This window comes from Malania oleifera, chromosome 7, assembly GCF_029873635.1.
Source record: "Malania oleifera isolate guangnan ecotype guangnan chromosome 7, ASM2987363v1, whole genome shotgun sequence".
NCBI classification, from domain to species: Eukaryota; Viridiplantae; Streptophyta; class Magnoliopsida; order Santalales; family Ximeniaceae; genus Malania; species Malania oleifera.
The window spans coordinates 46,982,381-46,989,143 of record NC_080423.1 but is presented as its reverse complement, the minus strand read 5'-3'; positions in this window follow the sequence as shown (position 1 = coordinate 46,989,143).

Below are 6,763 nucleotides of genomic sequence, written 5' to 3'. Positions count from 1 at the left end.
ATATGTGAAAATGAACTGATGAAAGTGGAAAAATATTTTCAGAGTAATTATGTAAGAAATGAAAGATATTTTCAGTATATAAACATTAAATGTTGGTTGGCTTATTTTATAGCCAGTGTATGAAATTTATTACTAAATTGTGTGGCATGAGTAAATAGAATGCTGTGTGGAAATATATGTTAAATGTATGAGATACAAGTTAAGTAAGTAATGCATTGTGAACAAAACATGATATGGACTATGTTGCTTGTGTGTGTTAATGCAACCATGTAAACAGCTGAAATATACTGGGTAAAACAGCTGAAAGTGGCTGGGTAAATGTGTAATAGCTGAAATATGCTGGGTAAAATAGCTAAAAGTGGCTGGGTAAATGTGTAACAGGTAAAATATGCTGGGCAAAACAGCTGAAAGTGGCTGGGTAAATGTGTAACAGCTGAAATATGTTGGGTAAAATAGCAGAAAGTCATTGGGTAATGTGTAACATTTGAAATATGTTGGGTAAAACAGCTAAAAGTGGCTGGGTAAATGTATGATAGCTGAAAAATGCTGAGTAAATGTATGACAGTTGAAATATGTTAGGTAAAACAGTTGAAAGATGTTGGGTATGAAATGAAATGAAATGAAAAAGGAAATGAATGAAATGGAAATGAAATGTGAAATGTGAAAAATGTAAAGTGGGAAAGAGTCACTTAAAGTGAAATGCAATGCAATGTTAAGCCACGAATATGAACGTATGTGTATGATTGAATATGATAGAAAGAATGATGTATTATGATATTAGAAGTATATATGTACGTAGAACATGTTACGATTGGGCGAGGCGTACCTTTTGCCTATGGGCTTGCTGAGTAAGGCGAGTGAACTAGTAGCTACAGATGTGGCAGTAGCCGCATAATATACTAGGGCAGATGGAACCTACTTGTATGGGCGGGTAGATTTCCCTATCCTTAGGGCCTTTGCCGGTAAGCTATTATTGAACAGTGTGAGTACGAGATCAATCTAACACTTAAGGGCTTACTGAGTAAGGTGAGTGCTCTAGTATGCTTTATTAGTGACCTTAGGGATACCTAAATATTAGAGTAGAGGGGTGCTACTTGTATGGGTGGGTAATCACCCCTATCCTCAGGTAATCTCGTGGGTAAAATATCTTACATGTGTTTGGTTAGGATCAGAAAATGATTTCATAAATTATGTTAAAGATTTGAAAATTTTAAATATTATGTTGATTATAAACTCATGTTGGCCACACACTGTTTTAATATATTGTTTACACCCCTCGGCGACCAATCGGGATACGTAGTGATATTTCACAACCTCGGATATAGAGTCGGACACTCTCACCCATGGTTTTCACACCCATACATGATGCAACATACGGTAATTAGCTGCTACATAGCTATTTCGGCATACGATAATTAACCGCCCCTAGCCGATTTTATAAGACTTGGAATCATTTTGGAGTTCATACATATCAGCGTACGGTAATTCGTTGTCACTAGCTAATTTATAAATACCTGGAACAAATACATACAACTATACAGTCCACACTTATTTGGTTTACAGCAAATCATATCATTTTCCATTTCCAGTATACAGTTTATGCAAATATGGATAACAGTCATCTCAATAATACAATTTAAACAAAGTAGACATTTTTCCAAACAAAGTAGAGATGGTACCCGAAATCCTCAAATTTTCCCGAAAACTGTAACCAAAAAATCCTATATTTTACCCGATAGATTTCCCTAAATAAGTTACCAAAGCATACATACGATTGTAGCCTACAAGCTTACCAATCCTAATTTCAAAAATAAACTGATATAAACTGAATCTCTTTACCATAACCCGAATTTCAACTACGAACTCTACGGTCCACAAAACTATGAATCGAGACTCCAAAACCTACAAACCATAGTACAATACATGCTTACAATTAGAACAATACATGCTTACAATTCGTACTAGACATATTCTAAGTTAGAAACGAAAACTGAGCCTTACCTCGATTTTTGCCCGAAACCCTAAAAGGCTCAAAACAAGATTCTGATCAGCTAGAAATGTAGAGAATCCTTCCTCGATCTTCGCAGTAACGTTGGATTTATGATTCAAGTGACGAACGACGAAGAAATCAAGAAGAGAGAGTTCTTCAAGTTCTAGAGAGAGAGGGAGAGGATATTTTGAGATTACTTAACTTAGAAGCAATGGAAACAGATATTTATAGCCCTTGACTCAGCTGCCCTCATCGACGAATTGGCGTCCTCGCCAATGAGTTTGCCATTGCCTTCGTCGACAAATTGGTGGCCTCGTCGACAAGCCTGAGATCCCCGGTTTCCCGAAATCTCTCAGCTTCTCCTTATCAACGAGCCTCTGAACTTCGTCGACGAGTCTTACATGGTCTTCGTCGACGAACTCTCGCTTCGTCGAAAAAGCTTGCCCAAATTACCACTTTACCCTTCTTTTACATAATTGATCCATATATCACAGTTCGGGTTTTTACAACCTCCCCTCCTTACAAAAATTTCGTCCTCAAAATTTGCAATCTCTTATTATGAACACATTCATACTACTATATACATACACACTCTGAGGTGAAATGACAGCCATTTATACGCAGCCCCTCTATGATACATACATACTCTAAAGAAAACGGTGACCATTTATACACAACCCCATCATGATACATACATACATACTCAAGAGAAAACAGCGGCCATTTATACGCAGCTCCGTCATGATACATACATACATACTCTAGAGAAAATGACGACCATTTGTACGCAGCCCCGATACAATACATACATACCTACTACATTCCCTCACTTATGACAGAGGAATACTGTGGTCATATACATACATGGTCTCGGGAGCTCACAATACTACAAGACTCTCCCAGAGACTAACCACACAATACTAATACGATAACAAAGTATTGCATACATACATACCCATACCATCCCGCTATCCAACTACTACTCAGAAGAACTGCAGATTCTTCTGACGTATTTATGTTTCCAAATCCCAAGAAGCTTCCTCAACCGCGTGATTCCGCCACAATACCTTTACTAGCGGTATTTCCTTGGTACGCAACATCTGAACCTTCTAGTCTAGAATTTGAGTAGGCACTTCCTGATATGCTAAAGTATCCTCAATTCTAAAGACTTGTAACTGATAACATGTGAAGAATCCGACATGTACCTCCTCAACATGGATACGTGAAATACATCATGGATCCTCGAGAGTGCTGGGGGTAGTGCAACTCTATAGGCTACCAGACCCACTTACTCAATAACCTCGAATGGTTCGATGTTCCTCAAGCTCAACTTGCCCTTCCTTCCGAATCTTATCACTCCCTTCATTGGAGTGATTCTAAGGAATACCTTACCCCCCACCTCGAACTCGAACTCTAACTCATGGCGGCGAACATCTGCGTAACTCTTCTACCAACTCTGAGCCGATCTAATCCTCTCTTGGATCAAACCTACCTTCTTAGATGCCCGCTGTATGAGTTCAAGTCCTAAAACCTAACGTTCACCGACCTCATCCCAATACAAACGAGATCGACACCTCCGACCATACAAAGCCTGGAACGGTGCCATTTTTGATACTAGCTTGGAAGTTGTTGTTATAGGAAAACTCCACTAGTGGCAAAAACTGAATCTAACTACCATCGAAGTCCAATATACAAGCTCGTAACATATCCTCCAAGATCTGTATCATCCTCTCCGACTGTCCATCAGTCTGGGGGTGGAACGCTATACTGAAAGTAAGCTTCGTCCCTAGTGCTTCCTACAAGCTCCTCCAGAATCGAGAAGTAAACCTTGGATCTCAATCTAAAACAATGGACACCGGTACTCCGTGCATCCTTACTATCTTATGCACATATAGGTCTGCAGCCTACTTAAAGGGTAGCTAACCTTCGTTGGTACAAAGTGAGCAAATTTCTTCAACCTGTCCATGATTACCCAAATAACATTCTGCCCGTGAAGCATTGGCGGCAATCCGGTAACAAAGTCCATGGAAATATGCTCCCATTTCCACACCGGAATAGGCAAAGGCTACAATGGCCCTGCCGGCCTCTGATGTTTAGCTTTCACCTGCTGACATGTCAGACACTGCTCCACGAATCGGGCAATATCCCTCTTTATACCACTCCACCAGAAGGACTCGCGCAAATCCCAATACATCTTCATACTGCCCAGATGTACCGTATACAAGGAACAATGCACTTCCTCCAGAATCTTCCTTCTGATCTCATCGTCGTTTGGAACACACAGCTTGGTCCCAAATCTCAACACACCTCTATCAGAAATGTTAAAATCCACAGTTAAACCCTGCTGTACCTTCTCCACAACCTTAGCTAACTCTGCATCACTAGCCTGCGCGGCTTTAATACGCTCAAACAAAGTTGGCTGGATTACCAAGCTAGCAACGAAATCATAATGATCACCAGAAACCAACTCCACGCCAAGGCTTTCCAGATCCCTTTTGACATGATGTTGAGCTACAACTGTAGATACTACTACATGTTCTGACTTCCAACTTAATGCATCCGCTACCACATTGGCCTTCCCCGGGTAATAACTAATCGTGCAATCGTAGTCCTTGATCAACTCTAGCCACCTCCTCTGCCTCATATTCAGCTCTTTCTGTGTGAAAAAGTACCTGCGACTTTTGTGGTCAGTGAAATCTCACACTGAACACCATACAGGCAGTGTCGCCAGATCTTTAGGGCATAAAGTACAGCATCCAATTCTAGATCATAGGTAGGGTAATTCTTTTCATACTCCTTAAGTTGCCGAGAAGCATATGCTACTACCTTACCCTGTTACATAAGCACACGTCCTAAACCCTTTAGGGACGCGTCGCTATAAATCACAAATCTGCCATCCCTCAAAGGAATGGTCAACACTGGAGCAGTAACCAGCCGGTGCTTCAACTCGAGAAAGCACTGCTGCAATCACTAGTCCAGTCAAACTTCACCCCCTTCTTAGTCAATCATGTCAGAGGTCCAGACAAATTAGAGAAACCCTCTATGAACTGACAATAGTAACCTTCCAGTCCCAGAAAACTCCAAACCTCCTGCACACTCTTCGATCTTGCCTAGTCGACTACAACTTCAATCTTGCTAGGATCAATTGAGATACTGCCCTTAGACACCACATGGCCTAAGAACGCGACCTGATTCAACCAGAACTCATACTTCTTCAGCTTAGCATACAACTTCCTCTCTCGCAGAATCTGTAGCACCCACCTCAGATGATTCTTTTGCTCTTTTGGACTCCTCAAGTATACTTGAATGTCATTGATGAACACCACTACAAAGTGATCCAAGTACTCATGAAACACCCAGTTTATTAGATCCATGAATACTGTCAGTGCATTGATCAACCCGAATGGCATAACCAAGAACTCACAGTGGTCGTGTCTGGTTCAGAAAGCAGTCTTTGCTACGTCCTCAGATTTAACCCTCACCTGAGGATACCCTGACCGTAGGTCCATCTTTGAAAATACCTGTGTTCCCTGCAATTGGTCAAAGAGATCATATACTAGGCAAAGGGTAACGATTCTTCACCGTCACCTTGTTAATCTCACGGTAATCAATGCACATACGCATCGTCCTATCCTTCTTTTTCACAAACAAAACTGGAGCTCCCCAGGGTGAAACACTCGGTCGAATAAAACCCTGGTTCGGTAGTTCCTGCAACCACTCCTTCAACTCTCGAAGTTCTGTTAGAGTCATCCAATATGGGGCTTTAGAGATCGGTGCCATACTAGGTAGCAACTTTATCGAAAAGTCCACCTCACGATCCGGAGGTAAACTGGGTAAATCATCAGGAAACACATCTGGAAACTCGTTGACTACCCGAATATCCTTGAGTCTCACCTCATCTCGTGGTGGTTCCTTCACACAAGCTAGGTATCCCTGACACCCGTCCAAGAGTAGCCTCTTTTCCTGTAATGCCGATAGAACCTGTGGCCTCTAAGCACACACGATCCTATGAACTCGTACTCCTGCTCCCCAGGAGGTTTGAACACTACTACCTTCCTATGACAATCAATCACTACAAAACTAGAGAATAGCTAATCCATGCCCAGTATAACGTCAAAACCATACATGTCGTATACTACAAGGTTCGCTCGTAGCAGCCTCCCCTAGATTTCCACTGGGCTATTCCCTAACAACTTACTCCAGATCGTTACACTCCTAGTCGGCATAGTCACAGACAACATCTCATTCATCACACATGTTTCAGCCATACACAACTTCACAAAACTAGTAGATATAAACGAATGGGTTGCCCCCGAATCAAATAAAACAACAATTCTATTCGAAAGCAATAGCATGGTACCTGTCACCACATTTCTAGCGTGTTCTGCATCTGCTGGAGTCAGTGAATATACCTTCACTGAAGTCGTGGTTGCCTAGTAGTTCCTCCGATGCATCTGATTACTCCCACGGTTCTGGCTGTGTGCAGGCATATCTCTCCTTGGTGCCTGACAGCTCCGTGACATGTGGCCTTGCTTGCCATAGTTGTAGCAGCTTCACTAGAATGGCTGACATTCATCATTATGCCTTTTACGGCACCTGGCACATGGTGTGGGGGACGGATCCCCCTGATAACTCTACCGCTCGGTGTTCTACTGACAACCGAAACTCTAGCTCTTCTTCTCCTTTCATTGCCCCTGCCAAGGGCCACCCTGAGGACTGGAAGATACTGGCCTCTTCCCTAGATTCTGCACTACCTCATCTCCCCGAAGGTGG